Genomic DNA, 18,042 nt, shown 5'->3' on the forward strand with positions numbered 1-18,042 from the left:
TAAAATCTGAAGAAGCTAAGAGAAAAGTCAATCTGCACATGCCACAAAGATAATATGATTATTATTATTATTTTAACACCCCAAGATCTAGCCCTTTTGACTGATGCCTATCATAGTAAAGAGCATAATAAATGCAATGGTGGATGAAGCTTAGAAGAGGTCAGGTTATCCGAAAGTAAGTTCAACAAGAATATATCCATCTGAATTTCAACAAGATATGCTGGTGACAACATATTGAACAAATGTGGGAAAGAAGTGGACTCCTATAAACTGGAAAAAGATTTTCAATGTACTGTATGCAGGAAAATGAAGGTTTCCTTAAAAGGGGGTAGGGGGTTATGGAATGTGCAGAGGTAGATTTAGGAGAGTACGACTGGTTTGGTCACACTGGGTGTGGAGCCTTGGGGGCGCTGCCAGGAACACCACAACTATGATTTACACTTGAGCTCTGAATTTTGTCCTTGCACAGGGTGCCACTGAAATTTGAGACCACAAGATCCATCACTGGGCTGTGCACGCTAGTGCTATGTTGAAGCCTGTCCCCCAATTTCTCTAAAGGGTAGTGCATGTCCTCCCTCCACCCATGTAAACATTTCTCCAGCGTCCCATACCCTCCTCAGCTGCTTGTGTTTCCTGATATGAAAATTCACCATCGACGAAGTTATCTCATGACTAGTTCCACCTGGCTTTTAGTTGAAGTGTGAGCATCCGGGGAGGCTGCAAAGTTCAGACTAAGGATAAGATGAATTGTAGAATCAATTGCCTGGGGCTCCTTTGGGAGGAAGGTCAGAATATAAATGGAAATAACAACAGCTATATTAGAATGAGGGACGTGGGTGGTGCTGTGGGTTAAACCACAGAGCCTAGGACTTGCCGATCAGAAGGTCGGAGGTTCGAATCACCATGACAGGGTGAGCTCCCATTGCTCGGTCCCTGCTCCTGCCAACCTAGCAGTTCGATAGCACATCAAATTGCAAGCAGATAAATAGATACAGCTCTGGCGGGAAGGTAAGCAGCGTTTCCATGCGCTGCTCTGGTTGGCCAGAAGTGGCTTAGTCATGCTGGCCACATGACCCGGAAGCTGTACACAGGCTCCCTCGGCAAATAAAGCGAGGTGAGCACCGCTACCCCAGAGTCGGCCACGACTGGACCTAATGGTCAGGGGTCCCTTTACCTCTATATTAGAATGAAAGGAGAGGTACTCTCAAACAGCTTTCAGCCACCTCCAAAGTCAGTGCAACAATGACAACAGAAAGCCTGCATCCCTTACATGAGTCCTTCACCAAAATTTCTCTCCCCCTTTGATTATTTTCAAATGCAATTTCTTTTTTCATTAATTGATGGTAAAAAAGAGAGATAAAATTTCAGCACAGCACTAGCACATATGTACTTACACTAGCACCAATTTGGAGTGAAAAGACTTAAAGGCTTGTGGAATTGGGTGTGTTTACAATGCATTCAAGGAGGCAGTGAGTAGTAGGGTTACATTTGGTAAGAGTTAGATGGGGCCCCTCCATGCAAGGGAACCCCAGAATGCACCAGAACCTTCCATTGCATGTAAATGTCCCAGCAGAGGGCATGGCAACCAAATCTATTACTGGAAAAAGGCAGGACTAGCCCATGGCCTGTGACTTCTACATGTATTCTTTGCAAATTATATAGAAATTGGGCAAACTGAGCTTAAGTTTCGAAAACAAGAAATGGAGAGAAACTGAAATGGACTGATTCATCCACCCCTACGTTCAAATATAAGCCAAGTACATTTGCTACACTGTGTTACAATAGCTGTGTAAAACCTGCATCCAGCTCCCAATAAAGCCCTGCAGTTTCTTCTCTCTTCAGGACTGCCCAGCCCTGTACACATGCAACCTTACATAAACGCTAAATGAACCTAATTCAATTACAGTGTTTATTTTTATGGATGGATCAAGAGCAGCATGAGGTGCTCAAGACACAGCTTGGCCTTGTTATTACATACTGCAAATCATCAGGATCAGATGAATAAGAAAACAATCTACTTCAACACATCTTCCTCAGGCGGACATCTTTACACTGCAGTTCATGTGCGTACCATATATTAACCCATAACATGTGAACTATGGTGTGCCATCTCAGTGGTGGATGGAACAAGACACTCCCTCCCACGTGATACGTGATTCAACAGCTTTGGTCAACCTATTGCCCTCCAGATGTTTTGCACTACCATTCTCATCAGTCCCACTCAACACAGCTGCTGGTTGGGGCAGATGGGAATTTTAGTCCAAAACATCTGGAGGGAAGCAGATTGGAGAAAGCTGTGATACAATAACATTCTGCTAGATGGCTTTATAAATTCATGGCCTTTTACATTTAACACACGACAGCCAAATGCCACATGACCAGTTCTATACTCTTTATTAATTCCTAGTAGTGGGCCACTGGTTGAATAATCCCTCTGAAGTTCAAAGAACATTTTATTCTCCCCAGTTTTAGAAAATCTAACCCTGTAAGATGGTGTCTGAGTAGTCTGAACTGAGAGCAATTTTTCCTGTTGCTATGTAACACCGCCTATGTGGATCTCATAAAGGTTATAATGGTTTATGGAAAGGGGAAAAAATCACTGGCTTTTTATTGTTTTTAGAAAAATACAATACATCTGCCAAAGAGAACTCCAAATATAGGCTTAAAAAAAGATTAGGATCTGAATGGAAAATATTTCTTCTAACATCGTATTGATTGCTTAAGAAATGTTTCTTTAAAACATGAGAGAAATAAAAATAGCACTCACAGAGATTAGAGTATACTTCATAATGAAAATGTATCATAATGAAAAGTAACCCAATGTCCTGGGCTAGAAAAAACAACTTTTTGAAAAACAGCTTCTCTTCAGGGCTTCTCAGGAAAAAGGGAATGTGAGCAGCATTATATCAGTATGTTTCTTGTTTTAGAACAGTATCACAGAATCAGAGTTGGGTTGGGAGGGAGCCTGAGGGACATCTAGTTCAACCCCCTGCAATGCAGGAATCTCAAGACACAGTCCCTCATCCAATTTGAAACCATACCAGACCCTGCTTAGCTTTGCAAATGTGGTATCAGAAACAGGAACGCTATTCTCATCAAGCCCCCATGCTTTGGGCTAACTCAGCAGTTGAGAACCTCAGGGCAAGCATTGAAGGTGGGACCGCAGGACTCTCCCCAGCTCATACCTCCACTCCCCAAGTCACACTCCTTACAAGTCCAGCTTCACCCCCTCCTCAAGTGTTCTTACTGGACTGAAATGTGTCACTGAGCTCTGATCAAGCTTCTTGCTTGTGTGGATGTAAGACAGAGAGGAGTATGTGAATGTTTGTAGAATGTTTGTAGCCCCTGTAGTCTTCAGACACCAACTGGTTTTAATCTCTCCTCCTGATTGTGCGATACCTCTGTATAAATTTCTTGCCTTCACAAATTACCAGGCTTTAGACTAGTAGCTTGCTGCTAGTAATTCAAGACCTTTTTTGTCCTTACCACAGTTTAGCCATCTTTGAGGTTTACCTTCCTTCCTGACTATCTTTTCTCTGGGTGATGAATTGACTGAGCTTGTACCTACTTGAGGACAGTGAAATGATATACACAACCATGATATACACAACCAAATTATCTAAATGGTCGACTGGCTGATTGCTGCAGACTATGTGGTGCTACTTGTAGACTTGACTCCCTGCCACCTACATCTGCATTTGCTAAGTATAATCCATTTAATTCACACTGAAATGATAATGTCTCTGTGTGGGGGTGAAATAATTTAACATTAGAAAATTCCTTCAGTATTATAAGGGACTCTGAGCTTTAACTGAGTTGATAATTAACTACTGTTGTTTTCTGCTAGCTAACACATGAGTGTTTAACCTTAGATCACACGAGAGGTATTGAATTACAAATTCACCATCTTGGAAATGTGGTGGCTGAAGAAGAAGAAGAAGAAGAGTTTGGATTTGATATCCCGCTTTATTACTACCCTAAGGAGTCTCAAAGCAGCTAACATTCTCCTTTCCCTTCCTCCCCCACAACAAACACTCTGTGAGGTGAGTGGGGCTGAGAGACTTCAAAGAAATGTGACTAGCCCAAGGTCACCCAGCAGCTGCATGTGGAGGAGCGGAGACGCGAACCCAGTTCCCCAGATTACAAGTCTACCGCTCTTAACCACTACACCACACTGGCTCCTTTGTTCCCAGGCTCTGTGAGAGTGAGGATGTAAATGAAGCTCTCTAGGTAAACAGCTCCAGGCAAATGGAGGCTGGGATGCAGGCGGTGGAGAGAGGCAGATCCCTGATTCTATCTCTGTTGGAATTATTTTATATTTTGCAAGATGCTGAGCCAGTGCCTTAGACTGGCATATGTCTTAAGGGACTGTTTGGATGTATCATTTGATGTTTTTGTTTTGAAGCAAGCTCTGCAATTAAATTTTTGAACAATCTAATGGGTCTGTACAACACTTCATTTTTCCCCGGGACTCAGTTTTTTATGCATCCAGTCACTTCAAACTGCACAAAATCAATATCTGCAATAGCATTAACCTGTCAGTTTTTAATAATATGTATTTCTAGACATTGGATACGATTTCTGTGCTAGTATGACCAATTCCAATACTTCCAGTATCTTTCTTTTCTTGGTATTATTTTGATCAGTGTGCTCTGAAAATAAAACTTGTAAATAACATTAATAAAGCCAACAGTGTAAAAATGTAAAAACTGGTGTAAATTGAATCAGTCTTCTTTACCATTATCTCAATCAATACATTTTGGCATAGCTAAGTATCCGGCTCTTTGAGATACTAAACTAGACCTGATGCAATACAATATTAGGAAGGAATGTACAGCTGTAGCTGTCAGGCAGATATTGGTAAATATGTGGACCATAGTATTGAAGAATGTGATTCTAAAAGAGGTTTATTATTAATATGATAGCTCCAAATCAATCTCACATGAAAAGGTTTGAACCTGTTTCTAGACACTACTGCTGTTGAAATAGTCTAATAAAAAGTTTCTTTTTATCACTTCAAGTACAGTGGTACCTTGGGTTAAGTACTTAATTCGTTCCGGAGGTCTGTTCTTAACCTAAAGCACCACTTTAGCTAATGGGGCCTACAGTTGCCGCCGCACCGCCAGAACATGATTTCTGTTCTCATCCTGAAGCAAAGTTCTTAACCCGAGGTACTATTTCTGGTTAGCAGAGTCTGTAACCTGAAGCGTCTGTAACCTGAAGCATATGTAACCCAAGTTACCACTGTATCATGAACTGATGAAGAGAACTGTTCCAATAGTTTCTGTGTGTACCTTAATAGGTATCTTATAAATGCCTGGTTTGAATGGAACTAAGCCACTGTTTAGTGTTATGTCCATGTGCTCTGCCTCCCCTCCTCTGGTATCATAGCAATGAGGAGATTTTGCTTCCATTTCCCATCAACTCCACTGTGTGGGAATCTCTTGCAGATGGCCACAGTGCCTGGAGAGTGGCAGTCAGGACGTGCATCCATAGTAGTGACCAGAGGAGGAATGGCTGCTGGGAGGAGCTCAGAGAGAAGAAATGCCATGGTTCATCTACAGCAGCACAACCAGATGCCTTCATCTGCCCCAGCTGCAACAAAATATGCCTCTCCTGTATTGGTCTCAACAGCCACAGCAGGCGCTGTGACCTTCCAATAGTTTGACTTCATCCCCAGAGGCCCATTCTTTCATTGTCTCCTGAGACAGATGGATGCCAACAACATTATATCCAACTCCTAAACAGTTTTCTCTCCCCCCAACCATGTTTAAGAGCAACAACTTAATCAACCATTATGGCCAGATTCATGAATGCAACATTTAAGACTAATCACAGTTTGTCTGGGTTTAGACCTAACAATGAACTGTGGTTAGTTAAACAGAGAAGTAAACATTTCAGCAGAGCTTAATCCCATGTAAGTGTGCAGTAGACTGAAATCCTCAATGCATTTGCACAGCAAATAAACTACATTGGACTCATTTCAATTTACTTCCAACAAGCACTACTTAGTACCTTTCATTTTATAGTAAAAACTTATAAAAACCCCACCTCTTGCCCTTTGTGGCAGCAAACTGAGTAATTCTGCCCTGCAATGTGTTACCTTCTTTACAATCCTCTAGACCTGCCACCCTCTTACTTTAATCCACATAATCCAGATTGTTCCTGCAATGGGTATTCAGGGGTTTCCTCTATTAGTATTGACAGATAATTATTGGTGTGAGCTGCGGGGGGCTGCCTATTGAATTGCATTAGCAATGATGAATGCTTTTAGATATCATGAGTTATTAATCATGGTAAAAAGGCCCTAGAGCAAAGCATGGGTGCCTTTGCTTTTTGAAGAAAAATACACATTGCTGCTGCTACTAGTGCTATATTCATAACAGGGAACAGAACAATTTGCCATTATAAAAACAACATTGCAAAAAAAGAGAAAAATGTTTTTCCCCCTCCACCAAGCAGACATGTGGTATTCATTGTGCAATGCAAGTGTATTATTAAACCTTTTCAACAAGTCTTTTTTCGCTTGACTCTTAAAGGTGTGGAAGTTTTCCCCAGCCCCCCAAAATTGGTAATTCCAGACTCTGCAAGTGTCCCTATGTCCCTCATTTTCATTGGATAAATGTTGGAAGGTATGGTAGAACATCCCTATTTTCATCAGAGAAATGTTGTTGGAAGGTATGAAGTCCTGTGACTCCCAAACCAAGGAGATAAGTAACTATACAAACTTTAGAAGACACCTGAAGGCAGCTCTGTATAGGGAAGTTTTTAAATGTTTAATATTTTATTATGTTTTTATATATGTTGGAAGCCACCCAGTCAGATGGGTGAGGTTTTCTTCTTCAATAAAGGTAAAGGTAAAGGTACCCCTGCCCGTACGGGCCAGTCGTGTCCGACTCAGGGGTTGTGCGCTCATCTCACTTAAGAGGCCTGGGGCCAGCACTGTCCGGAGACACTTCCAGGTCACGTGGCCAGCGTGACGAAGCTGCTCTGGCAAGCCAGCACCAGCGCAGCGCACAGAAATGCCGTTACCTTCCCGCTATAAAGTGGTACCTATTTATCTACTTGCACTTAAGAGTGCTGTCGAACTGCTAGGTGGGCAGGAGTTGGGACCGAACGACGGGAGCTCACCCCGCCGCGGGGATTCGAACCGCCGACCATACGATCGGCAAGTCCTAGGCGCTGAGGTTTTACCCACAGCGCCACCCGCGTCCCTATTTCTTCTTCAATAGGGCACCCCTATTTTCATCAGAGAAATGTTTGAGGCTATGCATCCCATCAAGACCACGATGGGCAAATAATAATAACCCAGGCTTTTTTCAGCCAGAGTTCACTGGAGCTCAGCTCCAGCACCTCTCAAGTGGGCACCATTGCCATTCATGGTGAGTTCTGGCACCTCTTTTCCTTGAAAAATAGTACTGGTAATAATCACCATCATTCAGGAGAGTATTGTGCTTTGGGGCTTTTCTGTGAGGTCACTGTGAGAACAGCATGCTAGACTGGATTGACTTTTGGTTTCATCCAGCAGGGTTCTCCTTATGTTCTTAGGCTCCACTGAGCACTCAGTGAGCAAATATTGTACTACTGATTCTTTTCTTGGAAACTATGATAATAAGAAAACTGCAGCATACCCTCCCAGCTTGGCAGCTTGAATATAAAAGGAAACCTACATTTGGGAAGCCACAAAAGCAAGCCTTCCCTCAGGTTATGCAGTGTGTATATCCTGCCTCACATGGCTCTTCAGTGATGTAATTGCCCCAATGTGTGGTCCCCCCACCCCATAGCCAGTGCCAGCACCAGAATACATACACACACCACACACACACATATGGGGGGGGGGAGAGAAAGTATTGATGTAAAAATTGAGATTTGGCTTTTGATGCCCAACTCCCCATGGTACTCTGAGTCCCCCAAGTCCATGATTGGTCAGAGAAAAATGGATGGAGACTGCATTCAGTGGAAAGCTTGGCAGGTCTTTATTTTTCTGTGGCAACAGAGTTCCCTCCCCTCTTTCCAAGGAGTTAAAGACCCTGAACAAAAGTGTTCAGGAACCTTTAAAGACTTTTGACATTGCCCAACCCCCTTAGCCAAAGACCACTCCCAAATCATCATACATACATCATAGGAGGCGGTCTACAGCAGATATCCTGTCTGCCAGGATACCTGATAATGGTAGCTGATTGCATTACCTGGGCAGCCTGGCCATTCTTTTGTGGTGGTTAATACTTTAGTTCCTGAATCCAGGTCACAGGCTGACCCTACTCATGCACAAATAAGCCCTTACAACAGGATTTGTAAGTGAAAAGAGAATGGGAAGGCTTTCCCCATTTGCCTCCCTTACTGCAGAGGAATATTTGAGGTCATTGGGAGAGTCAAAATGGCTTCAGGATTGCTCTCCAGTACTATTTCAGACACATGGTTTATATATTTAGGTATGTGTGCATTTATGAATATTTATTCTATATTTGAGACCTTAGAATTCTTATAAAAGTATATTTCCAGGTGGGCAAGTTGTGACCCATGTTAAGCTCTCTGAATGAAAAATAGCGCGCGCGCTCTCTCTCTCTCTCTCTCTCTCTCTCTCTATATATATATATATATGTCAATGCTCCTTCATGGATGACTGCCTTGTCGTGGCGAAGGGGCTTGAATAACTCAGAGAAGATATGAGCTATGCCATGCAGGGCCACTCAAGATGAGGTCATAGTGGAGAGTTTTGACTAAATGTGATCCACCTGGAGCAGGAACCAGCAAGCCACTCCAGTATCCCTGCCAAGAAAACTCCATGGACAAAGACAACAGGCATATAAAAGTTCTCGAAGCTACCAACATGAGTTTGACCAAACTGTGGGAGGCAGTGGAAGACAGGAGTGCCTGGCGTGCTCTGGTCCATGGGGTCACGAAGAGTCGGACACGACTAAACGACTAAACAACAACAAACATAGCAATGTCAGGAATCCAGCAGTAGTGGGAAGGAAATGAGGGTGGGTGCAAGCTCCTTTTTTGGAGGGGATACTTTCCACCTGCTCCCCTCTGGTGCCACCCATGCCCAAAGTTCAGTAGGTACTAATTGGATCCCTTGGTGTTCCTTGTGCAGCAAGGCCTAGCTGCTAATTTGAGCTACTAGTCTGTTGTTCGTTACTAAACAGAACTATTGAAGTTATCCTGACTCCTCCTGCTTCCTGGTATTAGGCCAGACCCATTAAAAGGGTTCCTCATACAGTGACTGCCCTTCCCAATTCCCAAGGGATACGACAAGTTAAAGGATATAAGAAGATAGAAGAACTAGTGAGAGAGATGGCAAGAAATTCTTCAGAAAATGGCTTCCTTCTTGCCAAAAACCCAAACACATTATCGTGGTACACTGAGATCAGGATCTAGCTGACATTCCACTAGTATTTAGCCTTACAACAACTCTGATTTATTGGGACCTCTCTCTGCTGGCGCCATAAAAGAAGGGCTGATTCGGTGACATATTAGTCATAGCGGCACCTAGCAGAGTGGTTTTCTTTGCTGATAGCAGAGACTGTTAGCAAGCCTGTAAATTCTTCTTGATATCACAGTTTGATTTCCGTATGTTTTTGTAGAATGTATCTATTAATTTGACTGGGCTTCTCAGTTCTTGTTCAGACCTTCTTAGACTATAAATTTCCCCAGGCAGGAAGTTTAAAAAAAAAAAGTCTTGTCAGATAGCAATTTAGTTAATTGAGGGAAATGCCTTACAAAATGCTGATTGAGTGCTTCCAAAGCAACTTGGCCACAAAGCGGCGGATCTAGCTGGTTTGATAATTTAAGTAAAATGGAATCGAAATGTATCATTAAGTATTAGTGTGCCCAATAAGGTTTACAACCATTCACTTTTAAAGAAAACAAAAACCTAACAAATTGCAATGAGCGGGGACAATAAACTCTTCCTTAATAAACCATTTTTTTGACATGCAAAGTTTTTAACCAACTGAGAATCCAAATGGGTTTGTTTGTTTGCATTGGAGCCTAAATAAAGCCCATTAAGTAAATGGCAGTCTCTCTGGAAATACAATTGATTGTAGATTAGTGATTGGGCTACCCAAGTCACAGATACTCCAGGAAGCAGAAGCCTTTGCATCAGGAGTGAGCCTGATCTATACCCGGTGCTCAGCTTGGATAAGTTCCTGACTGATAGACTTATCAGGACTAGATTCAGAATTAATACACAACCACTAGAGTTCCTAACTTACACCTAAGATACAAATTAAAAAATAGTTACATGAGGAATAGGAATGCAATCATCATGTTACCATCCATGATGAGTCACTGTATGTGTGAAGCATGTGCTATTTCCAGGGCGGGTGCTATCGCCAAGAAGGCCCACTTCTGTGTTGTCACCAATTCACAATGTGTTGTTCATGGCTGTGTCTCATCAGACAAGGAAGGTGGTCTGCTGGGTAGAATCACAGAATCATAGAGTTGGAATAGACCACAAGGGCCATCGAGTCCAACCCCCTGCCAAGCAGGAAACACCATCAGAGCACTCCTGACATATGGTTGTCAAGCCTCTGCTTAAAGACCTCCAAAGTAGGAGACTCCACCACACTCCTTGGCAGCAAATTCCACTGTCGAACAGCTCTTACTGTCAGGAAGTTCTTCCTAATGTTTAGGTGGAACCTTCTTTCTTGTAGTTTGGATCCATTGCTCCGTGTCCGCTTCTCTGGAGCAGCAGAAAACAACCTTTCTCCCTCCTCTATATGACATCCTTTCATATATTTGAACATAGCTATCATATCACCCCTTAACCTCCTCTTCTCCAGGCTAAACATGCCCAGCTCCCTTAGCCATTCCTCATAAGGCATCGTTTCCAGGCCTTTGACCATTTTGGTTGCCCTCCTCTGGACACGTTCCAGGTTGTCAGTGTCCTTCTTGAACTGTGGTGCCCAGAACTGGACACAGTACTCCAGGTGAGGTCTGACCAGAGCAGAATAGTGCCACTGTATCCTTGTACCAAGTTGCTCAGGGCTTTAAATAAATGTCAACCACAATGCCTTCAACTTGGCTTCATAACTATTAGGCAGCCGGTATAGATCCTTCAACATGGATGTAATATATGTAAAGTTGGGTGTCTCACCAAACATTCTAGCAGTATTATATTGCACTAGCTGCAGTTTCTGAATTGGACCACACATACAGCACATCACAGTAATTTTAATTATGAGGTTATGAATGTATGGACCATCATGGCAGGACCATATGAATTTTATCATTTTTTTCTCTCCTGATATTACCAATTCCCTCCACTCCTGGAGCTTGAAGAGAATAAATGACATGACATCTTACATCATAATCAAGGGGAGGCAGGTCCTAGTCCCAGGGTATGGTCTGAGGACAGATGAAGCACCCTTTGGTGAAGCTAAGCAGGTCAAAGTCTGTTCAGTACTTGGATGGAAGACCACCCAAGAACCCCCATACATGCTGCTCTGATGATGGAAGAGAAATGGGATATGAAGGTAGTAAATAAATAAATATATGTTTAATGAAGTACAGGTCTTCATTATTTTTTTCATTCTTATAATTTTACATTCTGCTATTGCAATTTCCCCTCTAATAATTTGTCACACTGGAAGGAAGAAGGGGCTATTGTTCTCTCTGCCTTACATACAAATGAATGACTGCAGCAAATTGAGATGTTTAGTGTGTCCTTCACAGTACTTGACCTGACCTAGGTCTGATTCTCATTTAGATGGCATAACAAAAATCCACTTAACAGATGCTCAGAATATGTATTTTCATGGTTTCCAAGTCTCCGTGGTGCTAATTTGCTTATACTGCTGAAAGAAGAGGGAATGGCTCCAAAATGAAGCATGTGTAAGGAGCAGCAGAAAAGAAAATGCTCATTTTGAATCAATCAACTAGCAAGCCTATTAATTTCGGTAGTCAATGAGCAATCATCACGCATTCACCAATAATGTGTGCCAGGTGTTGTGAATGTCAAAGAACATGATCAAGATTTACGTACTTGTGCAGACATTTCTGGAGGTCAGGCCTATCAAGCGCTAATAGCTTTGGGACATGACAGCAGAGTGGAGCCTCCATATACAGGTGAGTCAGAGCTGGGAAATATGGAACCAGTCAAAATTCAAGGCTAAAGGACAACTAATCAGTATCAAACTGATTTTGAGGAGACACCAGTCATCTACTCATGGCTCTTTGCATATTTGCAGGATGCTTCCCCAGCAACCAAGGACAGGCTAGAGGCCACACCACTATTGTCCATATAAATAGATAAAACAGAGATGCTGAGAGAGGGGAGCTTTTACATGAGAGAGAAGGCTCACAACTGTTGGCGCTTACAACAGGACCACAGCCAATGTTTCTGAGTCTTCAAAGACAGTTTCTGAGGCTTGAAGTAGTCTAGTCTGAATGTGACAAGTACGTGGATAGCTGAGACAAAATCTAGCCTCTTGCAATTGATGTAACAGCATAGGCTGGAAAATTTGGTCCCTACCAGCAGAGCCACAAAAGTATTCATTGCCAGCACAGTTTCTCCAGATTGCAATGAGTCCAGGCTCATTCTCGAAATGAGAACCTGGCTAGTCGGATGGAGAGCCACCCTATAAATACATTGTTGCTTACTTCTATCCAGAGACAGCAACCCTCATACCCACAGTTCCTCTGCCTTATTTGGATTAAGCTTCAGCTTATTCCCCTTATCTACCCCAAAACAACAACCCAGGACATTGTTTCAGGAGTTCTGCACCCTCCTTGAAGTTTTCAGGTTGAAACAAGAGGCAGAGCTGAATATCATTCATGTATTGGTGACATTGCACCCACAACCTCTGGATGACTTCCTCCAGTAGTTTCATAAATGTTTTTTTAAAAACACACACACACACACACACGGACACTTGATCTAATCTAACAGGGCTTGTTTTATGTTCTTTTGCCCTTCAGTATTTCTGTTGGGCCACTATAACATAATGCATTCTGTTCAAGTGGTAAGAGATGCTTTCTGATGATACCCACAAATGTTTAATCACTGAATGTTCTTTCACAGCAGTGAATGCAATCCTTGAAGTATTGATTTCGCAGTATGCAAGATGTACGGAGGATTGGCAGCATTGGTAGTAATTTAACTCCTCTTCATAATCTCAAAGACATTATCTGAAGGAATTATAGCATACTGTGGTGATAAACTCTGGCAATCAAAGGACAAGAATTGAATAGGAAAGGAAGCAAGAGAAGATGGAGAAAAGCTTTCTGGGGTGTTACTTCCATCTATAGGATTGCCTGAACACAGGGCCAAATTGTAGAGTAGAATCAGAGGATTTGACATCTAACAGAGAACAAATCTAAACCAGTGGAATTGCTGAGGAGTTTCCTTGTGTCCCAGAAGCCAGGCTGGAGTATATTTATTTTGGTTTCCTCGTCCTATTTTGGGGGAAAGTATTGGCCTATCTAATTTCTCTTGTTTCTTTCCCCCTTTTGAGGATTTTCTGTTTGTTGTTCTGCTGCTTGATACAGCTTACTAGGCTCCCAGAAAACAGTTGCAGTACTTTAAAAACTATGCCCCAACAAACTATTTCAGCCAATCACAAATTGCTCATTGATATTAAGGGTTGGAACCTAATGGGAAAGTGGTGTAGTAACATTTCTGGCGAGGTTTAACCATCAGGCTCCTTTCCTGGGAAACTCTAGGAATTATAGTTTTGCAAGGGGAATATCATGGGAATCCTACGCTAGTTAGGGTTGCCACATTCTGTTTACCCCATGTTTTTTCAGCAGTGTAGCAGAAACATAACGGTCTGTTACAGAAGAATGAAGAAAGCAGCAGCAGCAGCAGCAAACTAAAATAAATGCATCAAAAATATGAATGCATATTAATAATCCATTTTACAAAATGAAGGCAAGAAGATCCAATGGTGAGGATCACTACCAGGGTCAGGGCGGGTTGATTTAGAGTAATGTTGTGTTCCTGTGCACAAAATCCATGGGCTGTATAATAAACACACATGCAAATGCACAATTTTAAAGATCTGCAGTGCAAATCTTCATTTATGTTTGTTCTCCAACAAAATGGGAAGAAAGAGAACAAGTCTCAAGACAACAGCAACCTTGACAACCAAGTACCCTGAAATCACAAGGAATAGACTTTAATAGACTTTGATAGAATTTAAAGGAATTTTCTTATTGTTTGAATCTGAGCAATTGGTAACTGGAATTGCTTTCTAATGTCAAGGGGTCTGCTTCAAAAAAGAAAAGTCAATATTATGTTTTAAGTGGGCAAAAGATTAAAAAAGCAGAAAAATAAAAGCAAATTATGAGTTTAGGGTAAGATGCTCCTGCCAGTTCCTGCTGGGTGTGAATTTTCACCCCTCTATTCCTGTAATGCTAATAAAGAGGATGTTGATTGACACAGTACTGGAGCTTCCAAACTTTAGCAATGTAGTTGCAGATATTTATCAGAAGGTGCCACAATATATTTTCTAATAGTGCTGTGCTGTGCAATGCTTACTCATCCTATTATGTTCAATGATGCTTACTCCAGGGTAAGTTTGCAAGGAGTTGCAGGCTTAATCTGCTGATTAGATAACTTTTATTTCATCAGCCATCTGTCTTTCAGTGGATTACTCAGTCACCAGGCTGAGGTTTGTTAAGATACAGAAGGAGATATGAGGTAATATGGTGCTGGGTATCTTAGACTATTAAAAAAAAAAATGAATAGAGAAATTGGTAGAAGAGAGTGCTACCAAAAGCTATGGCAAGTTCACAGGTACCATACAGCTAAAATCAGATGATTCTGAAAGCAGGAGAAAAGAATCAGCTTACTGCCCTGTCTGTGAGCTTCTGGGCATTGCTGGTAGCCAGTGCTGGAATCAAAATTCTGCATGAGCAGCACAATGCTATGCATATTTACTCAGAGTTCAGTGGAGCTCACTTTAAGGTAATGGTGCATAGGACTAAAGCCTTAATTAACTTCATCTGATATAGGGGAAAATGAGATTCAACTCACACTTAAAGATGAACCTACCTGATTCACACTTTCCAAAAACAATAAAGCAACTAAAACAAAGCCATATGTTGAAATCTGCACTTCTTTGAATTTTGCAATGTAGTTTTTCAGCTGACTAATGTGTACCAAAATGCATACACGGCTATTAAAAGTGCATAGAATCCATATAATAGTGAAAATAGCATATAAAATGGATTCACTTAGGAGAACATGCTTTGTGAAATGTGTATTAGGGGAAATTGCATTCCAAAACATGCATATTGTAATAAATTAGCACTGAAACTCTGACGAATTTTCATGAAGACTTTTTTTTTTAAAAAAAGATCACAACCTGAAGTGCAAATGTAGTGAATTTAAGATAAGAAAATGAGAGAAAGAAAAATTTACAGAATTACCTATCCTTAGTCTTACCCAGCACAGGTGTTTTTATGTTCTCCTGCAATAACCAAATCCTGAATTCCTGATCCACCATTCCCCATATACTGAAAATATTTACTGTTCAGAGATGCATTTTCCTCCAAAATTGCTGTTTCAAAATAGATTTCCAATCCAGGTCGCATGGAGAGAGGCAGGCAGCAGAGGCAGATTTGGGGCAGTGCAAGTAGTGCAGTCACACTGGGCATGCAATTTAGGAGTACACCTTCTTAAAGTCTGATAAGTGTTTGCCCAGCTTCAGAAGGGAAGTGTGAGCATACTGACAGGGTCGTAGATCTCTCTTGCCTCCTTCCCCAAAACTGAGCAAGCACGTACTGGGCTTTGGGAAAGAGGTGGAGTGGGGATCTGGGACACTGCCAGAGCCTTGTGCCTCCTTTCCAAAGTCCTGCTTAAGCTGAGGCCACAAGGGCTGGGGGACAGGCCAAATGATGAGATGAATCAGGGTGATTTTACCTCTCCTAATTAAAGCTGAACTATAATTTCAAGAATGCTGCCCCCTGCTGAATTAAATCAGGATCCCCACGAAGTCTCATGCTGCTCTCTTTTTCTGTCATCTCTACTTTGCTGTAAAATATATCACTACTTAGCTGTTCACGGTATCACTGTGTCCCCATCTGCACAATACATTTCAAGCAGTATCATTCCTGGAGTAGTTTAATGTTCAGTCCCCTTTCCCAGGGAACTCTGAGAAATGTAGCTCCATGTGGAGAATAAGGGTATCCTAAAAACTCTCAGCACCTTTAACAAGCTGCAGTCACCAGGATTCTTTGGGAAAACTATGACTAAAGAGGTATGCTACTGCTTTAAATGCAAAGTGACGATGGGGGCCTATGTTTTTTTTTAATCTAGGTTCCTGGACTTTGCAAGATGTGAGACTGTCTAATGCTGCTCTGTTTGATTTTTGTAGTTAAAGCTAAGCTGTGTGTGTGTGTGTGTGTGTGAGAGAGAGAGAGAGAGAGAGAGAGAGAGAGAGAGAGAAAACTTAATTCATTTTCAAAATCATCTGCTGTTCCTCCTGCAAAAACAAAAAGTCTCCTGTCATATCTAAAGCAGTATATTCCAGTCCTTGCCCTTGCCGGTCCTTGATTTTAATAAAGTTGTGACCTGGACTCCAAAACATGTTTCACATGCTCATTTGTGTTGTGAATGCAAGAGCTACACCTGAACTCTGATCCACATATGTAGCAGAATCATGGTGGATATTTGCTGCACAGCAAGTGTTCAGTGGGGCCGCAGGGTGCACACTCCCTCTTTGGAAGTCACTGTTGTGCTTCAACAGTGGTATAAAGTCCTAGTGGCACAATGCCAGCTACATTATTTCTCTACCACAACATGGCAGGCTCTTTTGAGTACATAGCCCTCCTCAACCTTTCTGGATCTTAGCATGGCAACATCCAGTAAATCCTTTTTATTATGTGGTATCTGAAGTGGGTTTGATAACCTTGTGTATATTGCCAGGGGAAAGGAAGAGAAAATGAAGCCTGCATTAAGAAAAGATTGTATCACTTCATCCAAGATGCACCAGAAAAGAAAAGAACCATCTCTCTTCTATCTCTTGACCTCAGGAAAAAAATCTATAACACAGTGGGAACTTAACTAAAAGACAGGATTTACCATAGAGATGTTCTAAAGATGGAGAAATGTAGGGTTAAAGAGTCTTCCACTGTGGGATCTTGCTTAAGAGTTTCAGTCTCAGAGGGAAAAACTTCTATACAACTACACAGGCACAAAAGTGAGTCTGGTTAAGTCCTTTGAATAGCTCACAGTATTCAAGAAACTTTCTGCTACAGTTTTTTTCCAAAGATTAAAGAAGACTGGAGAGCTGCTGCTGTTTCCTAAACATCCATAAACTTGATTCATGCTAGTGGTAACATACATTTCTCCACCTACTTCACAGTGTTGACTGTCACCAATAAAGCAGAGATGGGGAACCTTTTAGGCTCCACAGGCCATATCCATATGAGGATTGACCTGGTTGGCCAATTTTGACATGTTCAATATGATGACAGCCTTACAAGTGTATTATATAGTAAGATAAACCACCCTGGAATCCATGCTTTAAATGAAGGCACATTTTAGAAATTTTCAAATTGTATGCATGCATAAAATTGCATACACAATTACTTGTTGGTGCTGCTTGAAGACTAAAAAAATCACAAACAAGGTAGTGCAAATGTGAACAAACACCTGAAAGCATCTGGGACACTGGAACAGTTGATGATACTGAAGGAATGGCAGCAAAAGCAGAAATGTTTGAAATTCAAATAGGCAACTTCTTTTGCACCACCAAGCCCCACTGCCTTAGGCAGGAAAGGGGGAGTTGAAAATGGAACATTATACATATGACAAGATGCATTCTTAAGGCCTGACAGGGTCCTTTTAATGTCAGGGTTTCTCTGTCTGAATACAAAATGAAAAGTGCAAACTAGCCATTGGCCTTGAATAGAATGCATCTGGTTTGTTGTGCTCATACAGAAACAGATTCCTTGTTGTATTTATTGTAGCATTTCCCTGAAGTTCTATGCAGGCCCCACATCTAATTTTTTTACTTCTCGGCCCACCCGCACCCCATGCATTTAAACTCACATTCACCTAAGTTTGGTGGAACATCAGCTTGAACAGAG

This window comes from Podarcis liolepis, assembly GCF_965112155.1.
Source record: "Podarcis liolepis genome assembly, chromosome: 9".
NCBI classification, from domain to species: domain Eukaryota; kingdom Metazoa; phylum Chordata; class Lepidosauria; order Squamata; family Lacertidae; genus Podarcis; species Podarcis liolepis.